At 39.4% G+C, this 23,060-nt stretch overlaps 1 protein-coding gene and 1 non-coding gene across 3 annotated transcripts in view; both read right to left on the bottom strand.

The window, feature by feature from the left end:
- The window catches only part of RORA (RAR related orphan receptor A), a 675,046-nt gene that overhangs the window by 171,341 nt on the left and 480,645 nt on the right, over positions 1 to 23,060 (bottom strand). The gene's annotated exons all lie outside the window — the stretch shown is intronic.
- LOC120604685 (5S ribosomal RNA) lies at positions 13,835 to 13,953 on the bottom strand. Its single transcript, XR_005653392.1, has one exon. It is a non-coding gene; the product is annotated as a 5S ribosomal RNA (ribosomal RNA).

Here is a 23,060-nt window from a genome sequence, read left to right as displayed (position 1 = left end):
TAAAATACAGGATGCCCAGTTACATTTGAATTTCAGATACCAATATATCGTTCATCTGAAGTTCAAATTTAACTGGGCAGCCTGAATTTTATCTGGCAACTCTAACGTATACAAACATAATGTAAATTTTATCTATTATATACAATGAAGAACATATCGATCAATTAATAAATGCATTTTTATGGAGAAAGGATTAAAAACCTATACCTCTCATAAAAGCAATCTTTTAAAAAAAGTATTACAACTCCCAATTATGGAGACAGGACTGTACATGATATTTATTTTTATTATTTTACTTAATAGTCATTATGAAGGCAAAATTCTATTTCTTCACAAAAAGCAAACAAATGAAAACAATGTAAATATATAAAAGATAAATTTAATGGAACGATAAGAACATTTATTGGAATTCCCTTCCTCCTCCTCTCCCCTAAAACAATTGTGATCACAATAACGACTTGAATTTGTGTCATTCCCTTCTCTACAGCTCTAGTACTTCATGGTAACTGACTCCAGAGCAGTAAAAAAAAAGTAAAAAACATCTTTTTCATTTCACAGATAGGTCAACTGAGGCTCAGGGAAGTTTTTAATTAGCATAATAAAAAATTTTTGTGGAAAGTTAATACCTGACCGGAAGTGCATCCAATGGCACATATTTAAAAACCCTGGTACAGATAGTGCCTCTCAAAAGAGTAAATATTAAAAAATATATATTTACTCCCTGGAGCATAGCACTCAGCAGTCAGCTCTGCAATTAATTTAAACCTATAGGGCCCTATCCCCAAGTCTGTGTAAACCAGGAAGCCTCAGCAGAGCTTAGGTGAGAGAGGTACTCAAAGAAAGAGGAGGCCTGTGTGTCCTAGTTTGTGATCAGCAGGCATTTCTTCACCCGTAAATGTAGTGAGGTGGGGTAGGTCTTTCCCTTTCTCTTTCTTCTCATTTCCCCAGAGGTTGCAAGGTACCTGTCTTTCTCACCATAGAACGCATCCAAAATGAGATCGCAGCAGTCATACGTTGCCCAGATCTTCAAGCAGAAGAGGAAAGACTTATACAAACCTAGTGCTATTAGTAGCAGCAGCAGCAGCTCTGAATCAAGAATTTTTGGAGAACTGGATTTTCTAAAGATAGATTTTGATGAGCATTTAGGAGGCAAATAGCTCTAATTCTACCCAGTAGTAGAAGAGTAAACTTTTTAAGTTTGGAGTCAAGCTGATCTGAGCTTGCATTCTTAGCCCATCCACTCTCCAGCCTCTTGGCTGAGAGACCTTGGGCAAATTATTTAACTTCTCTGGGCCTGAATTATCTACTCTTTACAATCAGTAAGTATTATATTACACATATTAGAATGATAATAATACACAAAGGCTGCTGTGAAAATTAAAATAAAGATGTACAAAGAGCTTTACCAATCAGGAAGAGTAATATAAATATTAAATATTTAGTTTGATAAAGGATAGGCAACCCACACAGTTTTATTTTAACAGAGTTGAATAAGAATGTTATACTGAAAGACAAGCCATAGCTACTCATGATGTTTCTGGGTTTCACACTGACTCATGGCCTAAGACTCTGGTTTTAAGACCAACGTTCTGACTTTAAAATTCATATTTGTTGGAGGAGAGCATGAGACAGAGAACCGAGTTCCTAAAAGCAAGTGTCCTCTATTCTACACTGTGGACTCCCTAGACTCTTTACTCTCTGAAATCAAGGGAAGATACTTGCTCACAGGCAAGTGGGCCAAGTGGGCTGCTGACCAGCATGGGCAGAGGACTTTGATCACCACTACCGAAGGGTGTCACACCTAGTCCAGCTGTTGTGGAGATTTTGATTTATTTCCAAATGACTGGGAAGGACACCAAGATCCTTCCCCCGAGATTTGCAAACGGGCCACTAATTAGAGTAATATTCTCTACAGAGATTGGGACTTCATGGAGTTGAATGACGGGGTGGAGTCAACTTTCTAAATGCGAAGTGCTCACATACCCTGAGCCAAAAACGAACTCACTAGATGTTTTGGGCAATTCACTTAACTTCTCTGGGCCTTAGTCTTCTCATCTGTAGAATGAGGTAGTTGAACTACATGATTCTTTATTTCCCTTCTAGTTCATTGTTCAATGGTTCCTTGCCCTGCTTTCTAGCTATCAAACCAAACCTCTTCTTTCTAAGCAACAGGCTTCCAGATCTATTTCTCACTGTACAAAATCTAATGTAGCTCACAATCAAAGGTAACCACCTGAAACTTTTTTCTTTTTGCCTTTAAATCCAAAGAAGAAAGAAGGCAGTACCCACAAAAGGTTATATAAGTAAAAGATACACTTCTTTTGGGTGATATTTTAAAATTATCTGGGCTAGAGAAAAATGGTACCTTTTGATACAGTTGTGAGACTCCTTATATTCTCTCTCTCTCTCTCTCTCTCTCTCTCTCTCTCTCTCTCTATATATATATATATATATATATATATATATAATATATAAATACATAAAGAGTCTATCTCTTTCTCTTTCTCTCTCTATGTAAATGTAATTTATATAATGCTTTAATTTTTAATTTAACAATGATAGCAGTTTTAAATTGCCAATTAATACCCTTAAAACTAAGAGGAAAAATCTTCACAAATACTCTACCCAAGGTAAGGCTTCTAATACAGCAAGATTCCCTGACTCTATTTAGTCAACCATGCTTCAAAGTAAAGCAAAGGAAATGTCATGAAAATACCACAAATTTATCACTGTCACGGTTATCAGTAGTTTCAGAGTTATAGTTATCACAGAGCAGAGTATTTTAGGAATGTAATTTGATATTTCCAATCAGTGCCAAATCTTGGACCAATTAACTTCTTTGATGGACTTCTTATTGTCTCTTCGTTCCTAGGCAATTGTCTGGGTACCAAGTTTATTTTAACTTTTTTTTGCGGGGGGCGGGTAGATAAAAAATGGCATCTTTCTTCTTCCCCAGACATGCCAATTGCTAAACTAGAATTTCCAGAGGTCCTGTATTCTGGACAAGTCCCTAGCTAAAGATGCCCCTCTGCCAACATATTCAGCCAGGGTGCCTGACCTGAGCTTGTCTTCTTCGCCCATCCCCTCTCTTGTCCTCTTTCACAATGAAATAACAATTGTTGAGGTAGACACAGTTTCAGCATGGATAAGTGTTGTATTAGAATAAAAGTAAACAAAAAGAAACAAAGAATCCCTAAAAAAATGCAGTGAAGTTTTTCTTTTTTTCTACTTTTTGTTTTTAAATATGCTGGTGCATCCATATTTCAAGTGAGTTTGTCTGGCAGGGAGGAGGAGATGTGCTAAACAATAATTAACAAAATCTTTAATTGGCTGTTTAGCAATGAGTCTGCCCTAGCCACATATATTGACTCTTAGTTCAATTTCTAGAAAAGGTGGGCTCCCACTCTGAAGTCCTTCACAAGACTGATTTTCCCTCCTCAGAAGATGTCTGAGTCAAATACGGTGTCCACTGGTCAAGCTGTGATGTCTTGGCAAATGGCTTAACCTCTCTGAGCCTTCATTTTCTTAACTATAAAATGGAGATTAAATTCTCCAGGCTAGGTTTACAGACTTCAATAAGAGAATTCATGTCAAACACCTAACACTGTGTCCTATAGACACCTATCTTCTCTTCTACTAAAGGTATTTCTAATTTCAGACACTTTGCAGTGGTTAAACAGAGAGTTATCCTGTGGGGAGAGACATTAGGGCAATGTTGGTAAACAGCTGGATAATCTGGTAAATTAGTGTTTGAGAGCTCAGGCAGAACTTTCAAAACTAAATCCGGAACACTTAACCTCCCTCCTGCCATATCATCAACAAGCATTGTGCATAGGTCGCAATCTCTTGGGTCCGCTCCCTCCCTCCTGTACTTCTTTTTGACTTCGTCATTGTACGGGGCTAGTAGTTAAAATAGCAGTTTAAATGTAGCACATGAACATTAGCATGTGTCTGTGCAGACAGTTTTAATAGCTAACAACTGTTTCATGAAGAAAAAATACCACTTTGTGCTGGCTCTGTGTCCCCCGTCCCCCAATCCTGAGTTGTCCCATGAGCTTGCTCCATTCCTCACATCATCAAGGAGAGATTTTATGCAGGAGGCGGATCAGGAACACAGCCGAGCAGGGCCTCACCAAACAAAATGATGTTACAAAACCATGTCCTTGTCTAGGACAAAAGAGCTATTAATGATAATCAGTACATATTACCGAAAGTGCTCCAAGTAATCTCTGGACTTTGTTTCAAAAATTCTTAATGGACACTAATGCTTAGAGTTCACTCAAAAGAGAAATAAATTATGTGCCAGGGTTGCAGGGACCAAGGACAACATGCCGAAGGCATCAAAGCATTAGCAATGTTACGACAATCAAACATTTTGTAATTGCATAAAAAGCCTTTAAAAATCATTTAGAAATACTAATTATGAAGATAAATAATACTTTAATGTGAGGTTTCTTTTATGTTAGATTTGAGCCTAGGTTGAGCTGTTTCGGTAATAATATTTCAGCTCTTTTACCAATCGAGGTGCTTTTTACGACAAAAAAAAAAAATATTCCATTTTAGTTTGAAAAATGGTTATGGGCATTGATAAGAGGAATTTTTTTTTCTTTTTCCAATTAAAAATTTTTTGTGTGCGTGACTGCCCTCCATCTCTAGGTTATATTTCCTGATTTTTGTGCTCAGAAATTCTTTTAATTTTGGACAGGCTGGCCAGAGCTATATCCTCTTTCCTGCCTTTATCTTTGACAAAACAGTTCCAAGAACGAAACCTTATTCCTGGTCCCCCAGCAAAGTCAACATAAAGAGACCATAAGTTTATGTTAGAAAGAAATTTTTAGACTCAACTTATTTGGGAAACATCCATCTTTATCTTAGAAATTACTATTCAATGCATTATGAAAGGTCCATACCCAAGGAAGGTAATTTCTCCTCTTATGGCTTCCTGATGCCAAATGCATGATTAGTACTAGTGGAAGCAAGAATAATATGAATCCTTGTTCTTTCAAATTGATTTTCTTTTCTTGAGTCTCCATATTGAAAATGAAGCTACCCATCAGATATTATTACTTAGTTGGCTTAAATTTGATCTTGGAGCTCTGAGCAGGGATGTGAAATGACAACTATCAACACTTCCAGCTTAGACTTCTGGTACTGAGTTGTTTTATCTTATAAGCTGAATAGTTTAACTCAGGTAAAAATTAGCAGCTCTTATCACACTTTTCTAAGAAATGCTTTTACCTTATGTACCACTGAAATTGTTTATGTTTGCCACTAATAAGGGCAGGTACTCACTTGAACTGTCTGTAGGTGACTTGCCTATATGCTGTCAAACACATGGCAATAGCTGTAATCCACAGACTCAAAGCTATCAGAACAGGTTGGGTGAGGATGACCCAAAGATTATGGAGTTATAGCCTCAAGCAAGTAAGGCAATACAGACACTGTTCATATATTATACCCTTGTGTAGATAACCTAAGTCATACTTCATGGAGCATGGATCCTGGTCTGCATACCGCGTCAAGGCATGTAATCCCACTTGGTCTGCAGCTGCCCCAAAACCGAAGTCTGCTACTGAGGGCAGAAGCATGGATAGGACAGGGGTATGCTAGTTATTAAAAGGAGGAAACAGTTTCAAGGATTTATTCATGTCCTGACTCACTTAGAAAGGAGAGGGAGCCTGCTGAAGTAGAAACAATCAAAATTTGGTTCCAGATTTGGGGAAAATGAGTTCTACTATTAGAACCAGCATGAACACTAAAAGCCCCAGGATCCAATGAGATAGCAAATAGATATTCAGAAGTAGAGAGGTGGCTTCCCTAACACATAGGATAACAAGGGTCTGTTCTAAAAATGTCAACATTATTATCATCTTGAAGAAGATGAAAACTTCAATTAAATATATCTTTGTAGCCTCTCTGTTCTCCTCTGATGACAGAATTTTAGACAGTTTGTCTGGATTGGCCACTGCTGGGTGACAATTCAAGAAAATAAGATAGTTGCCAACGTATTTCCTTTGCATTCACAGAATTTATTGAGTATGACAATTATTAGATTAATAGAGAAACTATTATCCCATAAAAGATTTAGAGTCGGGAAACCTAGATTCCAGTTTTAGCTCTGTCATTTGACAGCCGGCTGAGTTTGGTCAAAATACTTCATCTCTCTGAGCCTCAGTTTCCTCATCTCTAAAAGAAGGGAAAAATATTTTCTTCTTTCATCTGGCAATTCAAACACTAAAAATGGAGGCTTTAGAAAATAATTATGGATGTATACAGGGTTTTCATCATAGTATTGCTTCTATCAGCAAAACATTAGGGAGGAACGACCCAAATGTCAACAGTGTAGGATGAGTTAAATAAACCATGGTATGCCTATATAATGGAGTACTCTACCATCACTAAAATAATGAAAACTTAATTGCATAGGGAGATGTTCTAGCTGTCCTAAGAGAAAAAAAAAAAAATCCCCATAGCATAGTGTGATTCTAGTTCTGCCAAAAGAAAAAAAACCCCAAACATGTATAGAAAAAAGACTAAAATATATGCACCTATACTCCATTCATATCTCTGCTCAAAGGTCACCCCCTCCCAGAATGCTCCCCAACCAGCTCATCTAGAATTGTGCTCCCCACCTCATTCTCCACTTTGCTTTACTTTTCTCAATAGTATTTCTCTCCTTATGACATTTTATTAAATAGCTGTTGTATGTGTTTCCAACAAATGTCAACTCTTAAAGTTAGGGACTTCATATTCCTGAATTATCACTGCATTTTTTAGTGCTTAGAATGGTGTCTGGCACACAGTAGGAACTCAAGAAAATCTGTCAAATGAATGAACGAAGATGGATCCTAAGAGCCGTGCATCTAGTTACCATTTGTGACGCCAAAGCTTAGTCCTCTGGAAATGTACAGAGAACATAAGAAGAACAGAGATGGTGAGACAAGCGCTCAGTGAGATGGTCTGGGGGCATAGAAAGAAAGGTTTGCACAGGTTAAGAGAAACCAGAAGGCTACATATAAAAGCGAGAGAGGAGAGAACACACACCAACTCTAGGAATCAGAGGTCAGGCAATCAATAGAATAGTTAAAACGGCGCTTTTAAACACTTCTGATAAAATCAATTTGGTCATTACCAGAGCTGAACACAGGGCACGTAGGCCTCATCTGTTAGAAAGATCTTTATGATCTTGTTAACAGATCCCCGACACAGAAACTGTAAGGTTATAACCCAGCTTGTAAAGCTAATCTCATATTGGCTCTGGCATAATAAAGAACCTACAGAAAAATTTCCACTTAACCATAGGCAATAGCAAGAAGAAAGAGACTTCATGAGTTCTCATCATGGCAATTTAGAAGAGTTTAACTCTCCCATTTCTGAGATTGAGAGAGCTGTTTTAGAAACGATGATTTCAGTACTCAGGGTTCTTAGATATAACAGCCTAAAAGTTAACTTGGGTTTAGTAATCTCCCTTCTATTCAAAGTGATTTGAGAATAAAAGTCAGGATGCCATTGCCACTGAATTATGCTGGGACCAATAGGGAAGAGTAGTTTCACAAAACTCTCTTTGCCAAACTTAGGTTTGTTTTGTTTTGTTTTGTTTTTTAAACATAGCTCTGTTTTCTACTTGTATATCCCAGATTTTTAAATCTTTGGAATATTATTATTATTTGATATGTGAGTTTGGGAGTCATTCTTCTAAAATAGAACAATGTAGCATCATTTCTTGATTCATGCTCTTCTGAACCACATGGTCCAGGTCACATCTATGAGAGCAGAACAGAAAGGGAAACAAGTGTATGCTACATAAGGGGCCGGAAAACAAAACAAAATAACAATTACAAAACCTCCGAGTGGCCTTGAAAAGGAAACAGGGAGAATGTGAGTTCAGCAGGCATTTAATTACAAACCGAAATATGAAATGCGTAGGGATGAAATGTTACTGTGCCTGAGATTTGCTCTAAAATGCTTCAGCAAAGAAAAAGGATAGACAAAGCAAGTATGGCAAAATCTTGAAAAGTATTCAATCTGGGATGGAGTTCATTACACTGCTACCCCTCTGCATGTGTGTTTGAAATTTTCATAATAAAAACTCCTCACTGGCTGGAAAACTTTAAAAAGAGACTCAGTCTCCGTAAGTGTGTGAGTGATTCTGCCCATGCATCGAATATGCAGCGAGGGTATTTCCTGCTGCAGAAAGTGTTACTAGAGTAGGTCCAATGCTTTGAAGAGCAGATAACTACAGAATATATTTATGTAGCCATTCATCTTATGTTATTTATGAAAAGAAATATTCAATACCTTTTATTCCTCCTCCTTAAATTCTTGTTTTTAATGAGACTTTAATCTTGCCAATCATGATTTTATCAACTAAAATACATTTTAGGATCATAACCTCATTGGTTGATGAGGGAGAACTGGAATTTGGTACGGCTGTGTGAAGGAAGCGTGCAGTAGAAAATAAATCAGAAGACCTGACTTTGAATTCTACCTTCTCCTGCCTTGACCCTCTGCCATCTTTTTACTATAGTTTTGATGGGTCTGCCCTCTCAGACAATCTTTTGTTTGGTTCCCCCTTTGTTTCGGCAGCCCGTGTTTTTGTTGGCTGAATGGAAAGTTGCATAAGTGGCACACAATAGCATCCACTCTTAAGTGCAGGGCACCTCGACTATATAGAAACCTAAACAGAATCAGACATCCCTTGGTTAATGATCCAGAACAAGAATCTGAGAAATTCTGGCTCTTTCTTAAGTGATTATTTTAGGGCAGATGGTTGTTTCTCACTTGGAGTTTAGCCCCTTTGCAGGTAATTTCATCATTCAAAATAGCAAACTGATCCTCATTTTTACAAGATGTAGCATTTCCCCATCAGTTGTTGTGGTTTTTTTTTTTTTTTGGTCCTACATTTTTGAACTCACTAGAAGCTTATTCAAGGGCAATTTGCAGCTAACCATTGTAACAATGTGTTCACTGTTGTAAGGTCGACAGCATATTTTCAACCCAACTTCTGATTTGCTCATTTCTTTCTGTGAACTAAGTAGTGAAGATATTGTTAAACCATTTTTCAGTGAGGAAACAGTGTCAGAAACATGGAGGGGCATGTTCAAGGTCAACTGGCCCCTGTGTGGCAGAGCTGGGGCCAGAGCTCAGTGAGTGACGTTTTCAGTGGTCATTGCAGCTCTTTCCTCCTCTGGCTGAATCCTTTAAGTTCCTCCCAGGCCCACACCAAGAGCTAAAGGCATCTAGCAAAAACCATGAGAGACAACTATATCCTGGCTCAAAGACCCTGTGGTCTCCCCTCCCTTCCACCAGTGTTAACTTTTTCACTACTAGGCTCTCCTTAACTTTATTTACATTCTGGCTGTCTTTTCTCATTTTGTGCAGTTTAGATGGTGTACTGTGTACAAGTAAGTGCCCCTCTGTTCCACCCTATCTATTTGTGACCAAGAGACTGGAGGGGACTTGTCCAAGCCTTGAGGATACTCCTAGCTGCCAGGGTAAGAGATTGGACTCCTATGACATGATGTAAAAGCAGGGACCAATTCTTGCCACACACAGCCGTGTCTTCCACTCTGTCCTTTTACCTACACAATGTAAAAACAGCACCCTTAAAGCCTTTGTGAATTTAGAAATCAATTCCTATCTAGTGAGGTAGCTTTAGTTACCTCTAATTTCAGAGCTGTCACTAATTTGGTCCCAGAGCCAAAAGAAATCTTAAAACTATTCGAACATCTCATTAATGAACAATCTGACATTTCAGCTAAAAGTGGAATTTGTAAAAATTCAGACTTGTCACATAGATTGCTGCTTGTTGGCTGTATGAGCATTTGTTCTCTCACCATCCCATGTTGTCAGGCACTGTTAGGTGATGGGGACACAGCAGACAATAAGACAGCAACGATCCTGTACTCACGGTACTGAGAGGGAAAGCCTATGGTATGAGTATCAGCCGAAGCCTCCACTGGTGACTCGAATTCTATTCTGGACATTCATTTTGTACCAGCCCCATTCTCCTTCCTAGAAGGTATCTCTTGTCTCTCGGGAAGCCCAATCATTGCTCTTGACATCCATGAGCTTCAAGGGCAAAACGTGTTTTAGGGGCACTGAAAAAATGCAGGCTTTGTTAATTCAGCCCACCATCATCAGTACATTCTCTTTTCATCCTTGGTCACTTGAAGCCCTGTTGACTTTTCTTCAGGTGCCTGCCCGTCAAGGAATGTATGTGATGGGGATCTCTTCCTGTTTATATATTTTCCCCTACAAACATCTTGATTTTTTATTTGCATTTTAAAAGATGCTTATATGTGATTTAGATATTCCAAATAATTCCTACAACTGCTATATGATGAAGATAACTAATTCTGTTACTCTTTATTTGCGCAAATGAAACCTGTGCCTTAGTTTCCAAGGTAACAGAATAAATAAAACAAGCCATCCCCCTGATGCCAATATGGTAAAGGTCGGGCGGCTTTGAACTCAGACATCAGGAAGCTTTCAGTCGATTCAACATCCTTCTGCTTTTTAATGTTTTTCCCCCAATAGTCATACTTTGTGTCACTTACTGTAGGGTGCTTTAAATATGGTTATAAAAGGTACACAGATGAAGCAAGGAAACTTTCAGGATTTGAGTTCCAGCAAATGAAGGTAGAAGTGACTAATCAGAGTGAATGCAGCATCAATGTCAGAGTGAATCAGCCTCAGACAGCAAGTCTGGCACCAAGTACTATGTCTATGACCACCATGCCTCAGATAAACCACCAAGCTGAAGAGAATTGCGACACCAATTCTAAGCTGACAGAAGTCTTCTTCTTATTATATATTATGCTGAAACTCTGAGCCTTACTGTAAGTCATCATTTTATATAGCTTTAACAATGACAGTAAAATACTGCCACAAGTGGCACTGTCAACTTTTCTGTGAGGGCTACCTTTTCCTCACGGTGACATTCAAAGTACAAAGTCTCCTTCATCTAAAGGAGCTGTCCTATCAGCTTGCTAATGGGAACAATTCATTTAACCTGCACTCGAAGTACCGCCAAGGAGTGAAGTAATATGTATAGGATCCAGGGGGACCTAGTCCTCCCAGCTGGCCCCTCCTGACTTTTGATTCATTGATGAGAGTTCTACTTTCTTTCCGCTTGGGCTGACTTACAGAAATAAAAGGACATTCCAGAAAAATTAAGTTAACTATTAGCCCAATCCCCTCAAGCTGCAGGGGTGGATTATATAACTTCCTGATTCTAGAAACTAAGGAACAGGAGGCCACATTTCTCTGATTTCCTATCCTTTTAATGTCCCCTCCAGTCACCCCTCCTCTTCTCCCAGCTCGCATATGTCTTTGACAGTCTATGTAGCATGTATTCTTCATCTATTTTAATTATGTGCGAGTTATTCTGCTTATACTGCCGTGTCTCCCAGCTTCATAAAATCCTCGCTTTCCATGACCTTCGCTTGCCGCCTTGGACTCGCTCACCATAGAACATCTGCAGAGCCAAAATTCTAGAAACAGCACCTGCAGTCATTAATGTATTAGACTGTTGTTCCAAAATGACGAAACGCATTATTTCTGCTGCAGAAGAAAATGCTGAGGTGAAGTAAGAGCAAAGGTAAAGATCTGGTTTTCTGAAGATGGATACAGCCCTGGAGGTGCTTAGATTCTCGAAGGACACAGTCATGATCCTTCTGATTGTTTTTCAAACCGACATAATGAATGGGAGACGGTCTTCTCATTAAACTGATAGAATAGACAAAAAGTACTTGCATGTAGAGTGGGCGGCTGAAACAGGGAAAGTGTTTCCTAGAATTCTCAAGGGTTTTTTATCAGAGCGAAAATCAGGGCCTAACTTCTGAAGGCAGCTTTATGTCTGCTCTTACTCTTGACCGGTGGGCACAATAAATAGGGGGTAGAGATTTCTCAGCTCTAATGAACTAATAACAACTCCAAGTGGTATGAATTGCTTTTTGTAGGGTTTGGAGTAATTACCATATTACAAGTTTTACCTCTGCTTATGACTGCCTTAAAAGACAACTAAATGCCAAGCAAGTTGGAACAATAAACATCTAAGGAGCTACATAAACCCCAACATACTGTTTTTTTTAAAAAAAAACCACAAGCTTAAGTTAGATGCTATACATTCCACACACCTGCCCAAATGAAGCCTCTCCCCACCACAATCTTCGTATAGTCCTAAACCCAAATAGGACCTTTCTAAGGAGCTTTTACAAAGTGGATGTTAAATGCGAAAAAAGCATCATCTATCCAGCTGGTCTCATCGCCTCAAACTACAGAGTTGTCCACGTCTGCTGTTTCCTTCCAGAAAAGTTGGTTGACTCATGTCTACTTTTCTGCTCCCCAGCACTGGAAACTTCAGAGCTGCTCGCATTGTAGTATTTCCGCCTGCTCTGGGTAAAATAGGGCCTGCTCTCGCGTTAATAAAATCAGGCTGTTACTCAGCGGACATGTGGTCTAGGGTGACCCTGAAGAGACATAAATCTCTCATTTTTACACTTTCCTCAAATTTCCTAAGTTATTTTGTTATTGCAAAATCCAGTGCTTTATAATAAATTTATAAGGTGCCTGGGGGAGGGAGGATATCCATTCGTATTATGCATGGTATCTCATTCATGGTTCCTGAGGGATAGAAACACGGGGAAATACCTCCCAGCCAGCCAACAACTCTCACTTGTGAAGTTCCAGTGTGACAGGACAAATGAGGCTCCTGTGGGATGCCACACACATGCAGAACAGTAAAGCCTACAAAGTGAAAATGATGCCACTCCACTCCTGAAGTAGGATCACCTAGGTAAGCTGGACAATGCTGCAGTTTATAGCCCTGAAGTGATTATGTCTTTTATTGTAAAAACTGATGTAAAGTACCGATTTTGAGTGGTGTTTACATACCCGATGCTGAAATTGAGGTGTCACCCCTTCCTCTTTCTTTCCCGAAGCACCAGCCGGTATAGTCATGTATCAAGGAGGGCAGAATGCCATGGGAGTAGTGACCCAGGGTGCAATGATTTAAAATAATTTAAAAACATTTTAAAAACAGTAAAGAGCCCGACTGAAAGCTGGTTTGCTCTTGATTATTATCATGGGCTGACAATTCGAAGCAATGTCAGTGATAAAATATTCCTTTCCCCAGAGGCTGACCACTCCCAGCGCCTGCCCACTACGTGCCATGCCACTGTGAAGTCATTCTAATCTTTTTTAAGATACATCATCATTTTACAAAATAAAAGTAATGCATATTTACTGTAGAACATCTAAACAAATTTTTAAAAATTAAAGGATTAAAATTGATAGAACCCTTTATGTAATTTTCATTTTTGGTTATTAAAAAAAATTTTATCATACAAGTATCCTTGTTACATAGATCTTTGTTGGAATTTATGACTTAAAAATTACATTCTTGAAAGTTTAACTTTTTATTAAACTTTTAATTGACTATATATCATTAAAGTGCCCCATATGTAGTAATTCCTAGAGCAGTATATTCCCTCACCAACCCTGAATATTATCATGAAAAATAAATCCTGAGGCTGAATTCACTAAAAAGGTATCTTCTTTTAATTTATATTTCTTTGTTACTTATAAGATTATTTTAAGTTTGCTGACTTTTGTATTTCTTCCTTTGTTAATTGCCTGTTCATAATCTCTGCTCATTTTTGTAGTATGTTATTAGTCTCTCACTTATCAATTTATAAGAATTCTATAAAGTTAATCATATGTTGCTTTTCCCTCTAAATTTTTTTGTTTTAGGCGAGGCAACCCTTGGTTGACCTCACAGACTGCAAGGACTTTGTCAGCTTACAATCCCTTATTTTTTATTTATTTTTTATGCCTACAGCACCTGGTCTTCCTAGGTGGTCTCCCATCCAAGTACTAACCAGGCCCGACCCTGCTTAGCTTCCGAGATCAGAAGGGATTGGGCGTGTTCAGGATGGTATGGCCGGAGACACGTTCCCCCCTGAATTTTAAGACAGTTTTTCTCTTATGAAAATTTAAAAAATATATTTAAGAGGGTAGGATCAAATCTACTTAGTCTTTTATATATGATTTCTGCCATGGCTTGTGTAGCTATAAAGACTTTGTTCCAAAAACAAATTCACTTATATTTTTAAAAAGTTATTTTTAAAATAACTTTCATATTTTATTTAAAAATTCAAATGAAATTTGTCTAGATATACTTTTCTCATTTTCTTTCTTGTGCTTAGCTTGTAGATAAATTATTCCCCTCCACTTCTTGAAATTTGAGTCCAAACAATACACCAACTGTCTTATTTTTTTTGTTGTTCTCCTTCCAAGTGAGGTATGTCACTGTGTCTATCATGTCAGAAAAATACCCAGAAATATCAAAAGGCTCGTAGCCAAATTCTAGCCCCAAAACCCTTTTTTTTTTTTAAATAGAATTTGAAAATGAGGAAATGAGGCCAACATTAAGATTTGGAGCATCCATTTCTTAAATTTGTTTTCACTGAGTAGACCTGAGCATGTTTCCTGACTTCTTTGTAAATTGAAATTCTAACAAGAGAAGCATAGGACTGTAGTACTAATGGTTAACGCTTTCTCTAACAGATCACTGGCATCATAGAAAGTTTCGCTTTTATCCTTGGTGTATTTAGTATTTGCCTGCAATGAAAATTACTAGTAACAATTTAATAGCAGTAGTTTTTCAAATATAGCTGATTCTGTCAATAAAGCCCCATGTGCTATTTACACAAGTTTGTTTTGATTAGAATTATATTCCACAAGCTAAGAGGGCTCCATTCACTGATTTCACATGAAGTACACACATAGAACATGATATGACACTCCTGATGCTATGCCATGAGCTGATCTGCTTTTTGTCCAGGAGGAAAGCAGAGGAGGTCAAAGAGATAGGAAGGACCTTGCAGAGTGGGCTGCTCCGCCCAGATATGGGAATTGTGCTCATTAGGAGAAACAGGTAGAGTGGATGGGGTTGGGAGGTAGCAGCCAGGGAAGCAAATATTTTCTTAAAAAACTAGAGCATGGAAAGAACAATGTGCACATTGGGCATCAAAGGAGATCTGAATAACAATTTACCACTCTATTCAAAAGTGTCTAAATGATAAGAACCCCTCCTTATTACTCCTCTTTGTGAGCATAATTGCCAGCAAGGAGGTATTGCAGAATGCAATTTTTGGCAGCAATGCATTCTTTAAAGGAAAGTGAAGCCTTCTGTAAGAGAAGGGGAACAGGGTGGTTAACCTTGATCCTCTCTGACCATAGCCCCAATCCCTGAGTCTTTAGCTCTGCAGAAACTGGAGGAAGCAGAGCTGATGTGTTGATGTGAACGGGAAATCTTTCATTGCCCTTATAGAAAATGGGCATCCAAGGGATCCTTACAACTCACTCCTTAAGGATATGGGAACTGATGATAATCTACAGTCATCTTATGCTTTGTGAGGGGAAAAGAACAGCCCAATATGCAAAACAAGAAAAAAAAAGTCAAGAATCTTTTTGCTGATGTATTTCACCAGCAATAAATGTTTTCCCAATATAATGCTGAAGAAAGAAAGGCGACTGGTTTTTTAGCCTTTATGACTTCCCAAGTGTTCCATGTTTTTAGAGACCACCGAGTTTTGTGGTCTTCTGTTTCCTCTGCTGGGAATGCTCTTCCTCTCTTCTTTCTTGGGCTAATTCCCACTTAGCCTTCAAGACTCAGCGTAGGCTTTACTTCGTCATCACACCCAAGCTGTGTCGGTTGTCTCATCCCAGTGCACCCTTAATTCAGCCTGTGTGGTCTGTTTTGCAGCTTGGTCACAGCTCGAGGGCACTGGGGAAGAAGTGGGTGCGGATGCATTTCATTCACCAATCCATGTGCCCAGGTGCAGGTCGGCGTCTGCATCCACCCCTAGGAAGGGGCATCTTTTCTAAATTCCCCCCAAAGGTTGCCTTCTCTGTGCTTACCATTCTTGTAGCTTTCATGCTGTGTTATTTTTGATTATGTATCTGTCCATACACACCCCACCATCTATTCACACTCTATCCCCCACCATCATCCCTTCCAAAGATATAAAACATCACTCCTTCCAATTAAGTACATGGACAATATCTTATTTCTGGATCCTCAACCCCTTCCATTGTGCCTGGCACATAGTGAGTGGCTCCTTGGAAAATATCTTGTGAATATTTAGTGATTGAATCAAAAGTGAATGCCTTCAAGAAACTTGCAGCTCTGTGCGAGCACCTTATCTTCCTGTAAGTATCATAACACAATAGTATAATGCTTCATAGGTTGTTTCTGAAGAAAGCCTCAGATAAGATGTGCCGAGGATAAGAGGGGACTGAAGAAGGTAGAAGTTTCACAGAGAAAGTGAGCTGGTATCACTGAGTCACAGGGTCTCATAGAGAAACTCCTAATTGGACATTAGGTCTTTCCCATCTCGGGGAAGTGGGCAAAGTATTTAGAACTCACCAATCTACTGCTTCTCCTCTGCCCTTATAACTGTGAGAATTCATTCATTCATTTGTTTATTCATTCAACAAGATTTATCTATTACCTACTACATGAAACATTCAACAAGATTTATCTATCACCTACTACATGAAAAACTCTGGCAGTGCTCAGGCTCTCTGCACAGCACATGCTATAGGGAGTGCCCTGACCCTGGCAGAGGAGGCTCTGATTTTTCCTGATCTGTCCTTCTCTATGAGAGAAAGATAGCACCCTCTTCCATCTGTGTCATGTATGTGCTCACCACTGACCTCTGAAGTCTGGCGGGAAGACTGATGAGGTAGCATTTCAAAGAGCTGTGAGTTTAGAGGGATCACTTCATCAGGCTTGGAACCCTCACAGGCCCCAGCATTCTGGAGAACAATGGCAGCTTCTCCTAAAGGTCACACTTCTGTACTTTCCTCAGAGTCCTTCCTGAGGAACACTTATTTGACCAATTAACATGCAGGAAACCCTCTGAAAGACACTCTTCCCCGGCTGGAGGAGGGTAAGCACTAGGGTTTTGTGAGGAAGGAAGTTCTGGATGACAATCGAGAGAAAAGGACAGGCACACAACTGAGTTTGAGAGTGGGCTCACCACTTAACAGCTACGGAACGTTGGGCAAGTCAGCCCCTCCAAGCCTCAGTTTTCTCACCTGTAACTGGTATAACAGAGTCAATGATCTTACATATGCAAACAACTCAACAATGACCAGCATAGGATGAACTCCTGTAAGAGTATCTGTATAACTTGAAGAGATTACATCACACATAAGATATACGAATATTATCTAGCTTGGAAGATTTTTTTTAATAAGGATTAATTAAAACAATGCATGTGCAAGTGGTTGCCATACAGTAGGTCCTAAAACATGTTAGTTTCTTAAGGTCATTGGAATGAGATTTTTCTCAGGTGCTATGTTTAACATTCTTGGCTTGGTTTGTTAGGGAGGAAGCCCTCACCTTCCACAGCCACCTCATTTGGATCGGGCCTTTCTCTCTTGCCATTTTCATTCAAGATATCTGTGGCAATGCTGCGGAATATTCCAATACGTCCCCTTGACCTCTATCCATAAACAGCCTTTCTCACAATGAGTGTTCTGAGTTTAGGAGCCTTGCTATTTTCAACAAAGAATTAATTGCAAAGTAATTAAGTTTAGAGCAGGGGAATAGATGAACCCTGTCTATCATAAAGGAACAGTGTGGATGGTGACATAATGAAGCAAGGAGACGATGCTTTAGATTAACGTGCACACACTCATACACACACATAAAATCTCTTTTAAAGCACACAAAGAAACCTCCCATCACTTATACTGACAAGATAAATCTAAGCTGCTTAAAGGAGCACTTAATTTTGTTCTCATTAAGTCGCAGGGTTAAGGGCTTTTACCCTCCACGTCCATGGAAACGGCGTTAGGTTTTCACCTTGGAAAGTTCTCCGAGACCTTAAGTCCATTGACAAATATAGCACTAAGATGTGTTACAGAAACATGCGTCTGAAAGCCAGTTGCATTGCTGGCCACATTCCCACTGGTCTCCACTTTCCTCAATGAACACAGAACAATATAGAGAACACCAGCGGGGCACAAGTGTTCGCCCCTCTGTCTTGAAGCATGCACATTTGCAATTAATCAGCAGTGGATATGGGGAGTGGGAGGGGAGGCAGATGGGGACAGTCACCAGCAGGTTTTACCACTAGATGTAGGAGGTTTAATCTGCTTAAGGGCAATTAGGTTGATGGTTGATGCCACCCTAACATTTTTTCCAGTTGCTTCAGGCACTGAGAAGATGCCAGCTCACATCACACATCCTTCCTGGTCCATGCGAATGGAGAAGGTGCTGGAGAAGTGCTATGTGGTAATTTAAGGTGTACCCTTACACATCCCCGTGTTTTGATTAAAGCAGTATATATCCAAATATCACATATTTGAGCCTGGAAACAGTCCCTGAGATTTAAGAAACATCTGAGCACTTGAAAGAAAAAAAAAGAAAAGAAGGAAGGAGATCTCGAAGGAAATATGTCAAAATTTTAACTGATTATGCCTAGTACTTTTCTTCCTTTCTGCTTTTATATCTTTTCCAATATTTTATAATGAGTATTATTTTACTTTTATAGTGAAGACATTAAAATGAACTTGATTTTGATCATTTAATAAAGGCTCTTTAAAAAAAATCAATTCTAATAAAATCTGCTTTAAAAGCCCTCACTGCCCTCAAGAAATTTTACCTCTAACTTTAGGCAACACAGCTATGACAAAGATGGGTGACTCTAAATTTGAAAGGACAAAGTACAAAATTAAGGCTTTTTTTCACAGAGTTTACATTTTGGCTATTTTCTGGTGATTTTTCATGGTTTCGGGCTGGAGATGAGTTGTAGGAGGGGCTACGTCAGTGTGTGGTTACGAAGAAAGAAGGGTGTTGCCACCCTCCTTTCATCACACACATTCTAAAGCAAACACAACCCACAAACCCTGTTGTCAGACTGCCTGGGTGGCTCCCCAATATGCTGGAGGTACTCTCTTAGAGGGTGGGGCTGATGAGGCTGAAATGCCAAAAAATAAAAGCAACCACCAGGGCTCTCTGGGCAAAGTTTTCTGTTATCTCCTTTTTCCCTGCCCCTGTTACCCACAGAAGCTGACTGGCTTTTGCTCTCAGAGAATCACTAACCTCCTCAATGGGAAAGATAAAAGCTTGAAAAAGATGGCCAAGAATGCAATGGGAAGAATGAGGAGATAAAACCGAATTTGCAGGTACTTAAAATGCATAATCTAGGTCAGATGGGGGCTAATTCACAGAATGCTGTATTAGAGACCCTTACCAGGCCTTGTGAGCTACTGATTCGGTTCATATTATGCTTACCTTCTGGCATCCTAAACATTGGTTTCGAATCTTTCAGATTGAATACCCTGACTCATATCGCTCTGGATAGTGACACCACACTGCTCTCCACGCTGACCTACATTACATTTTCCTGTGAATGAGTTTAATGGATTAAGATTTGATTTGCATGAGCTTCCACATGTGATTGCTGGGGGCTGGCAATGCTCTTCGTGTGCCTGCAGAGGCACCACAGACAGCTTTGGAGTTTCTTCTCTAAAATTCACTCAGCAACTCACTTTAAGGTCTCAAGGTTTTTTTTGTTTTTGCTTTGTGTTTTGTTTTGCTCCTCCCCTCCCCCAGCATGAATGTCATTCTCATCATGAATTTTTGTGCCAGAAAAAGAAAGCCGTTCCCTGCCTACACAGTGAAGAAATCTAGGCAGTTTGCACCTCATTATAGTTATCCAAAACACAGGTCATGTACAACTGGTTTCATGTGAAGGCTGGGCTTGTAGTAAATGCCAAAAATGGAATTTTGACACAATTTGGAAAACGAGGCAACTATAAAATGAATACTGTTTTGAGTTTTCTCTGACATTTCTGTGGACTGGATTTTGGATTTAAAATTTTCCACTCATAACTTACATTATCAATTTGTCAAAATATCACCACAAGTATGTGTGCAATGGTGACCCTGTGTTTTTTGAACAGCTTCGTAACTACAATGTGATTAAATCAAAGGATTCAACAATAGTAGGATCAAAAAGGCCACGAAATGAACAAACTTAGAAATATTGAGCTGTCTTTACCATGTAATTTTTATAACAGAGACAAGGGTATAATCAGAGAGAAGGCGATAGTAGTGTCTATTTTCTTTGGTAACTAAGTCCTTAAAAAGAAGCTTCTGGAATTGTGGTTAAAAATCCACTCCATTCTCTTTCAACAACCAGCTTCCTCCCCCCCCGCCCGCCGCCCCCCAAGTGCATATTCTGTTCTATAGACTATAAGAATTAGGAAACTGGGAGATAATTTCTCTAAAGGGAAGTATAATCTATTTGCTTAATGATCCTACAAGGAGCTAATAAGTACCATCCCTCTTAGAAATAATAATACTTTGCTTTTATGCAAAATCTTTCTCCAAGGAGCACAAAGTATATTATAGATACTATCTAATTAATCCTTGTAGGGTCCCAGGTGGAAGGGAGGTGGCAGGTATTATGAAGGTTCATCAGGCACCATCAACATGTCTCAAGTGAAGAAATGGCGTTATATAAAGTGGTAAAAAGGGTACACACCTAATAATTTAGGTTAGGTCTGTATGACCTCAAAGCACCTAATCAACTCATTGAAAAAAAGAATCAATCAAGTTTGATACTGGCTGTCAAGCGAACAACAGAACAGGACCATTTGACTGCATACTTAGCAATTCCCTCAGGTATGCTCATGTGGCAGGAGCTTTAAAGGGAGTGCCAAAGAAAAGAAACCACATTTTCTAACTTTCAGCCTGGTGGTCTATTCAGAAAGCAGTTTCTATAACACTGAATTTTCTGTTTGTTACTTGACAGTCGCAGTACCCTCAAACAGCCCATCGGCCATGTGGCTATGGTTTTGTTTCTCATTGTCCTTACAAGTTTGGTGGACTAAGCCAGTTGGTGTCCATTGCCCTCTGCAATGTGGGTTGGTTTGTGCATGGTATTTCGGGGCTGGTGGTGTGGTAAGAAGGGGTCGGGGCTCGAATGATCTCTTTGGTAGTTCTAATCTATTAAATTAATAGGGGACATGGGACAAGTCTACATCTCTTGTATCAAGAGAGATCTAAACCTGGGAGCCTTGAGAGAGGAAGTGCTTGCCCTCTGCTTTAAGTACTGCTCCACTGCAATTTTAAAAATTCCGTGGGTAGAATTCGGCTTCCCATTGTTGTACACCCTCTCTTGATCAATAACCAATGAAGTGAAGAGGGTGCTTCTGTAAAGACTGAGCCTTATAATAACAGCCAAAGTAGCACTTCCTAAACTTCAAACTCTTTTTAGTGCCAAGCTCTCTAGGGAGTTAGGGCTCAGCTTAAAATCACTTCCCAAAAAAGAAACCCCCTCAAGAGAAAACTCAGTCAAATTAATAAACTAGTTGATGTGAACTACATTTCCTGACACGTTATGATAATAAAGTTTCTGATTCTTATTTACCTAGCTCAGGAGATGTTACTTGTCTTTAAAAAAAGAAGGCACTACCAATGTCATTTGTTTAGTAAATATGTGCTCTGTGGGAAGATATCGCTTTGCTCAAACTTGGAATTTATTTAATAGGTCAATCAGATGGCCTCCAGTTTGTCACTGGAGTCTATTACTACTAGAAAGTGGACATTTACTGAAGCACCTCAGAATGGCAGACTAGTTTACTGATGGCTATTTCAAAAATACCCCTCACTCAATCCCCTGAATTAACTTTCTGACACTAGCTTGCCTTTCATACAAGCAAGAATAATTTCCTTTAAGCATCTATAAGCCTCTATTTTTTGAAGTCACTCAAGTGGTCTCTTTTCTCACTCCCACATAAATCCTCTTCTCATATTCTTCTTGGATCCTTCCTCTCCCACAACTCTTCTCTTCTTTCACTGAGGTCCTTTTGGTCCCTAGCCTGGAATATCACTCCATCTCTCCAACTTCAGCCTCTCCCCTTTTTAACACTGGGAGCCCACTCTGATTTCTCCCAGATCTGCTCATCATCCTGGTCATCTCAGCAGCCCTGGAGGATTTACATAAAACTAATTGGGTATATACTTGATTTCATGTTTATCACCCATTTGCATACATTTTTTTAAATGGTTATTTGTTCAGCCTGAACACACTTTTGACTCCTTGGACTGAGGCTTCAAGTTTAGGATTCTTGTGATGGTCGATTAGGTCCTTTGAACTTTCACATAGCACTCTGGCCACAGAGGGTCCTCCTGTATTATTTGTGTTTACTGCCCAACTGGGACTTTCCTAAGCACCTGCCTTCTTTTTAAAAACAAAATGTCACCAACTTCTTATCCAAATAACATTCAACTGTGGCTTAGCTTTAGAACTTGAGCTTCTTTGTCATTTCATGCCTGTGTGTGTCCCAGGGTGGGTGGGAGAAACACTTAGAAATAGCTTCTATTATATAAAGGGCCATGAAGGAATTTTCCATACTATGTGCACAAAAATTCTTTCACTTAACGCCTCAGATGCTCCATAGAAATTCTGACGTCTTCCCCACCCTCCTAGGCCCTTTTAATTCCCTAAATTTTCATCCTCCCTGTTCCCAGGGTATAGTGGTAATATTGTGGCTAAGTCTGTTTAGTATTAGAGTTAGAATTATTTATATATTAGAGCTCAGGCTTGTTTATGTAGAATTCTGAGAAGGAAGTGAATCAGGAGATCTATCCCCTAACAGGGCATCCAGGGGTCAGGCTGAAAACAAGCACTGATGATAAGGTAAAACTCCATGCTGTACAGTAGGCTGGCTTCACTACAGACCTCAGACCACATAGGGAAAAGGCCTTGATGTACTGCCAGTACAGCTAGCAAAGGGTCTGTTAGCAGGTAGACAGGATTATCTCAGAGCAGTTCCTGAAAGTGTATGGGGATGGGGAGAATCACTGAGGCCTTCAAGGAATCACTGAGCTGCAGCCTCTTCCTCCAGGCCTACCCACCCCAAAATTTACTTCAGAGAGATCAGCAGTGGGATTCTACGATATAACATACCCTAGTATTTCCTTCCTTAGCCTGATGAACTTCAAGTACACGCCTCTTTGAACTAAATAT

The sequence above is a fragment of the Pteropus medius genome, unplaced genomic scaffold (assembly GCF_902729225.1).
Source record: "Pteropus medius unplaced genomic scaffold, Ma_sr-lr_union100, whole genome shotgun sequence".
Lineage (NCBI taxonomy): Eukaryota > Metazoa > Chordata > Mammalia > Chiroptera > Pteropodidae > Pteropus > Pteropus medius.
This window is presented reverse-complemented; position numbering and strand designations above follow the sequence as displayed.